This window comes from Hemitrygon akajei, chromosome 4 (assembly GCF_048418815.1).
Source record: "Hemitrygon akajei chromosome 4, sHemAka1.3, whole genome shotgun sequence".
NCBI classification, from domain to species: Eukaryota; Metazoa; Chordata; class Chondrichthyes; order Myliobatiformes; family Dasyatidae; genus Hemitrygon; species Hemitrygon akajei.
The window spans coordinates 192,373,820-192,385,563 of record NC_133127.1 but is presented as its reverse complement, the minus strand read 5'-3'; positions in this window follow the sequence as shown (position 1 = coordinate 192,385,563).

Sequence of the window (11,744 nt, the reverse complement as noted above, 5' to 3'; positions counted from 1 at the left end):
TCCCCTCCCCTCACCTTTTTATCCCGGCATCTTTCCCTTTCCTTCCCAGCCCTAAAGAAGGGTCTTGCTCCTAGGCCCGGCCAAGATGGCAATTCGCAGGTCCAGGCAACGCTTTGTAGACAATACTATAGGGTGGCACGATAGTGTAGTGGTTAGCACAATGCTTCACAGTGCAGGCGACCCAGGTTCAATTCTTTCTGCTGCCTGTAATTACAGAATTATGTTCTCCTCATGACCATGTGGGTTTCCTCTGAGTGCTCTGACAGTCCTCCCATAGCCCAAGGATGTACTGGCTAGTAGTTTAATTGATCATCATAAATTGTCCCATGATTAGAGTAGGATTGCTGGGCAGTGTGGCTTGAGGGGAGGGTCCCATTCTGTGCTGTATCTCAATAAGTAAATAAATAAACAAATAATCATATTTCAATTTGAAATTGTTAACAGTTTGTAAACCTCTAATTATATTATGTGATTGAATAAACTTTTGTATGTTTGTAAAAATAAAGGAAACTTTATACATTCTCTTAAATGTCAGTGCGATCCAACAGATCAGTTGTACTTCCCTGCTAAGTGCAAACATGGTTGGTTTCTGACCAACATGCTGACCAATAGACTGCTAGAATCTCAGTAAGGACAGGCAGCAACACCAGCACCATTATCCTAAGCACTGGCTGCATCCTCAGCACCCGACTCTACTCCCTGTACACTCAGGACTGTGTGACCAGATTCTGCTCTCTCTCCATCTGCAAGTTTGCAGATAATAGTGGGCCATAACTCAAATAATGATGAGTCACCGAGTATAGGAAGGAGACAGAGAGCAGAATGACACTCAGTCTTAAAGCTTAAAGACGTGGAGCTTTTTGTTTGAGAGTGGGAGTCTTGGCAGGGCAATTATGGGAGGAACTTGTCAATTTGGCCTGATCGTTAGGGATGAATATTTTGGATGTTTTTTTATCGATCTCAGCTTCTTTTAATAACTCTGCTGGGATTTGTAAACATAGCCTCTGTTTCAAGAGGGCAAATAATGACAGATTACCAGATGATGTAACAAAGATTGGTGAAGGCATTGTGGTGTGAGTGTGGATTGAGCTGCCAGCTGAAGTGGTAGATGTGGGTTCAATTCATTCTGAATAATGAGTCAAGTACAGGAAGGAGATAGAGAGCTTAGTGAAATGGCGTCATGATACCAACCTTTCCCTCAATAGCTCTCACATCTATGGTGACGAAATGCTTTGAGAGGTTGGTCATGGCTAGAATCAACTCCTGCCTCAGTAATACGTGGACCCACGGCAATTTATCTATCACCACAATAGGTCTACAGCAGACGCAATCTCAATGGCTCAACAGCTGGCCTTACATCACCTGGACACTGCAAACACCCATGTCTAGATGCTGTTTGTTGACTATAGCTCAGTGCTTAACATCATCATTCCCACAGATTGATAAGAAACTGGGCCCTCTGTAGCTTCCTGTGCAACTGGATCCCCAACTTCCTAACTGGAAGCCCACAATCTGTGAGGATTGGTGCTAATATCTCCTCCTCGCTGCTGATGATCAACACTGGTGTAACCCAGGGGAGTGTGCTTAGCCCACTACTATACTCTCCCTGTACCCATGATTGTGTGGGTAGATATAGCTCAAATACCATCTATAAATTTGCTGATTGTTAATGGCCTATTGTGCCAGCTGGTGGCATAGTGGCATCAGTGCTGGACTTCAGGGTGAGAGGTCCCGGGTTCGAATCCGGCCGGCTCCCTTGCATGCTGTCCATCCACGCCCGGGTTGAGTGTCGAGCCAGCAACTCGACCTCGTAAAAGATAAAAACCTGGAGAGGGATGGGCTCCTCCAGGTTTCAGATGCCCAAGATTGTGGACTTCAGGAAGGGTAAGATGAGGAAACACAAACCAATCCTCATAGAATTGGAGAGAGTGAGCAACTTCAAGCTCCTGGGTGTCAAGATCTCTGAGGACCTAACCTGGTCCCAGCATCTCGATGCAGCTATAAAGAAGACAAGACAGTGACTATATTTCATTGGGAGTTTGAAGAGATTCGGTTTGTCAACTAAAACACTGAAACTTCTATAGATGTTTGGTGGAGAGCATTCTGACAGGCTGCATCACTGTCTGGTTTGGGGAGGGGGTCACTGTACAGGACCAAAAGAAGTTGCAGAAAGTTGTAAAATTAGTCAGCTCCATTTTGGGCACCAGCCTCCATAATATCCAAGACATCTTCAAGGAGCGGTGCCTTAGGAGGGTGACGTCCATTAATAAGGACCCCCATCACCCAGGGCAATCCCTTTTCTCACTGTTACCATCAGGTAGGAGGCACAGAAGTCTGAAGGCACACACTCAGCGATTGAAGGCACACACTCAGGAGGCACACACTTCTTCCCCTCTGCCATCCAATTCCTGAATGGACATTGAACCCATGAACATTACCTCACCTTTTTAAAAAATATGTATTATTTCTGTTTTTGCACTATATTTAATCTACTCAATATACATATATATACCTGCTATGATTGATTGATTGAGTTATTTATATTCTTTTTTTTCTTTCTATATTATCATGTATGCCATTGAACTGCTGCTGCTAAGTTAACAAATTTCACTATGTAGAAAATGTATAAAAAAACTAATAAAAAAAACCAAATTTCACAACACATGCCAGTGATAATAAACCTGATTCTGACGCAGTGTCAGCAAAACTTCACGACTTCATGCTCATGTTTACTTCAACAATGTTGAGGTTGAGAGGGCTGAGCATCACCAATAGCCCGTCCTAGTCCAATCATGCAGACATCATAGCCAAGGAAGCTCATCAGCTTCTCTACTTACTCAGGAAATGTGGCATATGCTCATTTTTTTTATTGATCTACTATCTGGATGCATCATGGTTTGTGGCAGCCACACTGCCCGTGACTGCGGGAAGCTGCAGAGAGTTGAGGACACAGCTCAGCACGGCACAGAGACCAGCCTCCCCTCCACAGACTCTGTCCGTACTCCTCACTGCTTTGGCAGCCAACATAATGAACCCACCCACCGCAGACATTCTCTCTTCTCCCTTCAGGCAGAAGATAGAAAGGTCTGAAATCACATAGCACCAGGTCCAAGGGCAGCGTCTATCCCACTGTTGTAAGGCAATTGAATGGCTCCCAAGTATGATAATATGGGCTTTTGACCCCCCCAATCTACATCATCACGACCTTGCACCTTATTGTCTACCTGCACTGCCCCTTCTCTGTAACTGTTGCACTTTATTCTGTATTACCTTGGACTACCTCCATGCACTGTGTAATGAATTGATCTGTACAAATAGTGTCCAAGATAGCACATAGAAAATGCTGGAGGACCTCAGCAGGTCAAGCCACATCTCTGGAAATGAATAAACAGTTGATGTTTCGGGACGAGACCCTCGTCAGAAATGGAAAGGAAGGGGAAAGAAGCTAGAATAAGGAGGAGGAGAAGTACAAGCTCAAAGGTGATAGGAGAAGCCAGGTGGGTGGGGAAGAGGAGATGAAGTAAGAAGCTGGGAGGTGATAGGCTGAAAAGGTAAAGGACTGAAGATGAAGGAATCTCATAGGAGAGGATAAGGAGAAAGGGAAGGAGGAGGGGATCCAGGGGGTTGTGATAGGCAGGTGAAGAGAAGAGGAGAGAGGCCAGAGTGGGGAATGGAAGAAGAGAGGGGGAAGATGACCGGAAATTAGAGAAACTGATGTTCATGCCAACAGGTTGGAGGCTACCCAGATGGAATGTGACGTGTTGCTCCTCGAACCTGAGACTAGCCTCACAATATACAAGACAAGCTTTTCACTATGGTTCATATGACAATAATAAACCAATTCCAACTCTTATGCCAGTCATGTCCTGAAAATGAAAAAAAAAATTGTGGAAGCAATACAGTGTGAAGACATCAAAATTACTGCAAGTTACAAAATAAATAAGCAGTGCAAAAGAAGGAACAACATAGAAATGGGAAAGGGGCAATAACTATACTAGATGTTTTTTTTTAATATAGACTTCCCAATAGTAACAGGGATATCGAGGAGCAGATAGGGAGGCATATTCTGGAACAGAGCAATAATAATAGGGTTGTTGTGATGGGAGATTTTAAACCTTCCTAATAATGATTAGCATCACCTTAGAGAAAGGGGTTTAGATGGGGTGGAGTTTGTTCGGTGTGTTCAGGAAGGTCTCCTGATACAATATGTAGATAAGCCAGCTAGAGGAGAGGCTGCACTTGATCTGGTATGCGAAATGAAGCTGGTCAGGTGTCAGATCTCTCGGTGGGAGGTAGGAATCATAACTCTGTCTCCTTCACCATAGTGCTGGAGAGGGATAGGAGCAGACAATTTGGGAAACATTTAATTGGGGTAGGGGGAAATGTTAGGCAGGAATTGGGAGCAGATGTTCTCAGGAAAATGCATGGCAGAAATGTGGCAAATTTTCAGGGAAGGGGTGGTACAGTTAAAGAACCATGGTGTACAAAGGATGTAGAAAATCTAGTTAAGAAGCTAATAAAAGCTTATGAAAGGTTCAAGAAACTAGATACTGTTAGAACTCTAGAAAATTACAAGGTTGCTAGGAAGGAGCTTAAGAATGGAATTAGGAGAGTCAGAAGGGGCCATGAGAAGGCCTTGGTGAGCAGGATGAAGGAAAACCCCAAGGCATTCTACAAATATGTGAAGTGCAAGAGGATGAGCCATGCGAGAATAGGACCAATCAGATGCGATAGTGGAAACATGTGCATGGAGTCGGAGGTGGTAGCAGAGGTACTTAATGAATATTTTGCTTCAGTATTCACCAGGGAAAAAGACCTTGGTAATTGTGGGGATGACTTACAGCGGACTGAAATGGTTGAGCATATAGACATTAAGTAAGAGGATGTACTGGAGCTTTTGAAAAGCAATAAGTTAGATGAGTCACAGGGACCAGATGAGATATACCCCAGACTACTGTAGGAAGCGAGGGAGGAGATTGCTGAGTGTCTTGCGATGATTTTTGTGTTATCAATAGAGATGGGAGAAGTACCGGGGGATTAGAGGGTTACAAATGCTGTTCCCTTGTTTAAGAAAGGGAATAAAGGTAACCCAGGAAATTATAGACCATTGAGTCTGATTTCAGTGGTGGGCAAATTGTTGGAGAAGCTCCTGAGGGACAGGATTTATGAGCATTTGGGGAGACATAATTAGACTAGGGAGAGTTAGCATGACTTTGTCAAGAGCAGGTCATGCCTTACGAGCCTGATTGGATTCTTTGAGGAAGTAACAAAACACATTGATGAAGGTAGAGCAGTGGATGTAGTGTATATGGATTTTAGTAAGGCATTTGATAAGGTAATTTGCAAGGCTCCTTCAGAAAGTAAGGAGGCATGGAATCCAAAGAGACCTTGCTTTGTGGATCCAGTATTGACTCGCCCACAGAAGGCAAAGGATGGTTCATATTCTGCATGGAGGTTGGTGACCAGTGGTGTTCCACTGGGATCTGTTCTGGAACACCTCCTCTTTGCGGTTTTTATAAATGACCTGGATGAAGAAGTAGAAGGGTGGCTGATGACACAAAGATTGGGGGTGTTGTGGATAGTCTGGAGGGTTGTTAGAGGTTACAAAGAGACATTGTTAGGATGCAGAAGTGGGCTGAGAAGTGGCAGATGGACTTCAACCCAGGTAAGTGTGAAGTGGTTCATTTTGCCAGGTCAAAACTGAAGACAGAATATAATATTAATGGTAAGACTCTTGGTGGTGTGGAGGATCTGAAAGATCTTGGGATCTGTGTCCATAAGGCTCTCAAAGCTGCTGCTAGAGAAATTCTAGGCAGTTTCTAGAGTAGATTACACTGTTGGCACAACATTGTAGGCCAAAGGACCTGTAATGTGCTGTAGATTTGTATGTTCTATGTGCTATATGGAGGGGAAGTAGTTGTTCCTGAAACATTGAATGAGTGCCTTCCACCATGATGGTGCAAATGAGAAAAGGGCTTGTCCCAGATGGTGTGGGTCCTTAGTGATGGATGCTAACCTCTTGAGGAACTGCCTCTTGAAGAGGTCCTTGACAGTAGGTAGGATTGTGCCTGTGATGGAGTTGGCTGTGTCTACAACCTCTTTCAGTCCTGTGCATTGGAGTCTCTATACCAGACTGTGATGTAACCAGTAAGGATGTTAAAGGTAGTTTCTATTGCACAGAGGGGCAGGGGTACATGGAACATACTGCCAGGGTAATAGTAGAGGCAGATACAGTACAATAGGGACATTTAAGAGATTCTTAAGCACATGGATGACAGAAAAGTGGAGGGCTCTGCAGGAGAAAAGGGTTAGATTGATCTTCGACTAGGTTAAAATGTTGGCACAACATCGTGGGCTGAAGGGCCTGTACTGTTCTATGTTCAGTCAGAATGTTCTCCACCATAAAACTACAAATATTTGCAGGAGTATTTGGTGACATATTGAATCTCCTCAAACTCCTAACAAGTTATCTAAATGTAGCACCAGTTGAAACATGATCACTTCAAAGCTGGACCAGATAACAGAGCCTGTGTGTCAAACTTACCAGCTTTCGAGCTGCATGTTTAAAACTCAAATGATTAGATTTGATTAAACGTCCTCAGGGGAGGAGATTTATGTGACATTTCAACACAGTTTTACAGTCAGAATGAAAATCCTTTGGAAAACTGCTTGCTTCTTGCTTTTGGCAAGTTACAGAATGCAGACAAGGCGTTCAAAGTTCAGAGTAAATTTATTATCAAAGTACATATATGTCATCATATACACCCGGAGATTCATTTTCTTGCAGGCATTCACAGTAAAACAAAGAAATGCAATAGAATCAATGAAAAACAACACACAAAGACAAACAACCAATGTGTAAAAGACAAATCTGCGAAAACACAAAAAAGTTGTGAAAAATAAATAAATAATATATGATAATAAGAACATGAGTTGTAGAGTCCTTGAAAGTGAGTCCATAGGTTGTGGGAGCAGTTCAGTGTTGGGGTGAGTGGCATTATCCATGTTGGTTCAGTTGCCTGATGTTTGTAGGGTAATAACTGTTTCTGAACCTGAGGCTCCTGTACCTCCATCCTGATGGCAAATACAAATACTTTATTGTCACCAAACAATTGATACTAAAGCGTACAATCATCACAGTGATATTTGTTTCTGCGCTTCGTGCTCCCTAAAGTACAAATTGAAGTAAACATAATAAAAATTTAAATTATAAATCATAATTGGAAAATAGAAAAGGGAAAGTATGGTAGTGCAAGTCAGGTCCGGATATTTGGAAGGTACAGCCCAGATCCGGGTCAGGATCTGTTCAGCAGTCTTATCACAGTTAGGAAGAAGCTGTTCCCAAATCTGGCCGTACGTATCTTCATAAAGTGAGTCCAAGGATGGAAGATCGGTTTGTGTGATGTGCTGGGCTAGGTTCACGATCTTCTGCAGCTTCTTCTGGTCTTGGACAGGACAACTTCCATACCAGGTTGTGATGCACCCTAGAAGAATGCTTTCTACGGTGCACCTATAAAAATTAGTGAGGGTTTTAGGGGACAGGCCAAACTTCTTCAGCTTTCTCAGGAAGTAAAGGCGCTGGTGGGCCTTCTTGGCAGTGGACTCTGCTTGGTTAGACCAAGTCAGGTCATTTGTGATATTCACCTTGAGGAACTTAAAGCTTTTGACCTGTTCCACCTGCGCACCACCGATGTAGATGGGGTCATGCGGTCCGCGACTCCTTCTGAAGTCGACAACCAATTCCTTCGTCCTGCTGACATTGACGGATAGGTTATTGTCTTCGCACCATGCCACCAGGTTCTTAATTTCCTCTCTGTACTCAGACTCATCATTACCCAAGATGCGGCCTGCAATTGTGGTGTCATCAGCAAACTTATATATCGAGTTCAATTGAAACTTGGCTACACAATCATTGGTGTACAGTGAGTACAGCAGGGGGCAGTTTCAAGAAGAGAGTGTGGCCTGGATGGTGTGGGGAACCATTAAAGGTGCAAAGGGGGTAAGTTTTTAAAAAACTTGCCTCTTTGAAAGGGGGTAAGTTTTAAGGGAGAAGTGCGGGGAAGGTTTTGTGCACAGAGTGGTGGTTGCCTGGAATGTGCTGCCAGGGAGGTGGTGGGAAAAGGAACAACAATGGTACTTAACAGGCATATTGACAGGCACACAAACAAGTAAGGAATGGAGGGATATGGAACATGTTCAGGCAGATGGAATTTGTTTCATCTGGCGTCAGGATCGGCACAGCATCATGGGCCAAAGGGCCTGAAGGCCTGCTGTAATGATCTTTGTTCTGTGCTTGATGTTTAACTTGGCATCTTGCTTGACACAGACATTGTGGCCCAGAAGGCTCATTCCTTCTTTCCTGTTCTAAACACAAGCACCTCCAGGTATTTGATGCACCATCAATAACTCACGCTGAGACTTAGGAAGTGAGATATCGGCTTTTATTGACTGGAAGAATAAACAGCACTACATCCTGGGGAAAATGAGGGAGAGCAGCAGCCCACAGTCGCCTTTATACAGGGGTCTGTGGGAGGAGCCACAGGAGCAGTCAGCAGGGTCTGTGGGAGGAGCCACAGGAGCAGTCAGTGGGGGGTCTGTGGGAGGAGCCACAGGAGCAGTCCAGACAGGGGTCTGTGGGAGGAGCCACAGGTGCAGTCAGCGGGGGGTCTGTGGGAGGAGCCACAGGAGCAGTCAGCAGGGGGGGTCTGTGGGAGGAGCCACAGGAGCAGTCAGACAGGTATATCTAGTTCACCACAGTATTTTCACACAGAGAGTGGTGGGTGTGTAGAATGCACTGCTGGTGACAGTGGAGGAGGCGGATACAAACAGGAGACTCTTAGATGGGTACATGAAGCTTAGAAAATTAGAGGGCTATACGGTAGGGAAATTGTCGGCAGCTTCTAGAGTAGGTTACATGGTCGGCACAACATTATGGGCCGAAGGGCCTGTAATGTGCTGTAAGTTTCTATGTTCTATGTACAACAAGATTTAAAGTTCAAGATTGTTTAATGCTATTTCCAGTAAAGGAGAACTAAGATATTGTTACTCCAGAACTGACGTAGCACAAAAAAACACATTAGATAAAGAACACAATAATAAAAAAATAATAATTATAAATACATAAGATAGTATATATCCATGATTGATTGTATGTCCACAGTGATGTTAGGCAGAGAGTGTCTGTACACAAGGTGACTCTGACAGGAAATGATAAAGTAGTGGTGGTTGGGGGTGTGGAGGGGTGGGTTAGTGGGTGGTTGGGGGTGTGGAGGGGTGGGTTAGTGGGTGGTTGAGGGTGCGGAGGGGTCGGTGAGTGGGTGGTTGGGGGTGTGGAGGGGTGGGTGAGTGGGTGGTTGGGGGTGTGGAGGGGTCAGTGAGTGGGTGGTTGGGGGTGTGGGAGGGGTGGGTTAGTGGGTGGAGGTGTTGATCAGCCTCACTACTTGGGGAAAGTGACTGTTTGTGAGTCTGGTGGTCCTGGTGTGGATGCTACGGAAATGACAGGGAAATGATAAAGTAGTGGTGGTTGGGGGTATGGAGGGGCGGGTTAGTGGGTGGTTGGGGGTGTGGAGGGGTGGGTTAGTGGGTGGTTGGGGGTGTGGAGGGGCGGGTGAGTGGGTGGTTGGGGGTGTGGAGGGGCGGGTTAGTGGGTGGTTGGGGGTGTGGAGGGAGGGGTGGGTTAGTGGGTGGTTGGGGGTGTGGAGGGGTGGGTTAGTGGGTGGTTGGGGGTGCGGAGGGGTGGGTGAGTGGGTGGTTGGGGGTGTGGAGGGGCGGGTGAGTGGGTGGTTGGGGGTGTGGAGGGGCGGGTTAGTGGGTGGTTGGGGGTGTGGAGGGAGGGGTGGGTTAGTGGGTGGTTGGGGGTGTGGAGGGGTGGGTTAGTGGGTGGTTGGGGGTGTGGAGGGGTGGGTTAGTGGGTGGTTGGGGGTGCGGAGGGGTGGGTGAGTGGGTGGTTGGGGGTGTGGAGGGGCGGGTGAGTGGGTGGTTGGGGGTGTGGAGGGGCGGGTTAGTGGGTGGTTGGGGGTGTGGAGGGAGGGGTGGGTTAGTGGGTGGTTGGGGGTGTGGAGGGGTGGGTTAGTGGGTGGTTGGGGGTGTGGAGGGGTGGGTGAGTGGGTGGTTGGGGGTGTGGAGGGGTGGGTGAGTGGGTGGTTGGGGGTGTGGGAGGGGTGGGTTAGTGGGTGGAGGTGTTGATCAGCCTCACTACTTGGGGAAAGTGACTGTTTGTGAGTCTGGTGGTCCTGGTGTGGATGCTACGTAGCCTCCTCCCTGATCATCTTCTTGTGCCTTTAACTGCTGGTGGAGTCGTCGGGGCACCGTCATGTCAAGCTTTACACCAGTCTGGTGATTGCTCACCATGCGGCGTGTCTTGTGCGTCTGAAACCTGGCGGAGCCCGTCCCTCTCCAGGTTTGACCGCGGCCAATTTCCTCCAACTAGGCGGCTCGCCTTGGTCGTGAACACGCGGCCGTGATAGTTCACCTGAGAACCTTCCTGCCCCGGCCGGTGACTTCATCATGGAAGCCAGTCGCCCGTTGGTGCCATGTTAACACCACCCCCTCACGTGGTGTAGCCCGCCAGCTGAAGCGGTTTACCGGGGTGTGGCGCTTGGAGCCAACACGTGAGAGATTTAGGAGATGGATGAGGACCAGTGATGCCCGTCCACCCTGTCTGGTAGGGAGCAGCTTGCCCGACATCAAAGGTACTACCTCTATCCAGAGCCCCCTATACCCCTGACAGGAGCAGAAAAAAAACAGTCCAAGAACAGAGTGTGTGTGACCCTTTTGATGTTACTGGTCCTTTCTCCAGCAACTTTCTGTATATATGATATGCAGAATAAGGGAAACATTGCTATGAGCACAGAAGGACCAGAGGAAGAAACAGACCTGTAATTATCATTTGTGTCATGGAGACAGAATCGTACATCACAGACTGATCCACACAGACCATGACACCCATCTAAGTTGGTCCCACTTGCCTGCATTTGACCATGTCCCTCTTAGTATTTTCTATTGATGTACCCACCCAAGTTCAAGCTTATTGTCATTCAATCATACACCTGTATACATCATTCCTCTGGGGCCAAAATACCGTACATCTGCTCACACATAGCACATATAGTTATGATCCATGCAGACCATCTGAGGCCTCCATTGGTCAGGGTCAACCGTGGAAGTTGCGTCCTAGTTGTCTGGATACGCAAGCCGATACAATCTGGCACCAGTCGGCGTTGAACTCAACGTAGGACTGCACTTAGGGACTCCAGCTCCTGATTCTTCCCTCAGAGTTTACTCCCAAAGCCTTCCCCATGAGTGGGTATAGCCGCAAGGCAGCGGAGGTTTGAGACCAGCGCTTTCCTTCTTCTAGATGAGCTGCCAACCACAGCTGATGAGCCCCATCTGCCCAAAGTGACTAGTTTTAAGGAGGACCCACCTGTGCCCCTTCTCCTGTCCTGTTAGAAACGATTCGGGTGGGCTTAGTAGATAAGCCACTCGTGAAGGTCAGGAGCTGCACTTGTTTATCAGAGGCTACTTGAGACTCATTCTATTGGGAGCATTTAATAGGTGGTGGGAGCTTATCCCCATGACAATTAGCTGAGCTTATCCCTCAGCTATGACAACCTTAACGATCCAGCACATTGTCACAAAATAATATTAACACGTCCCTGAGTGACATGGCCTGAAGATTGACAAGTTGACACAAAGTGTGAAGTGCATGTTTATATAAGACAGTATAATGTTGCTGACACTATTAT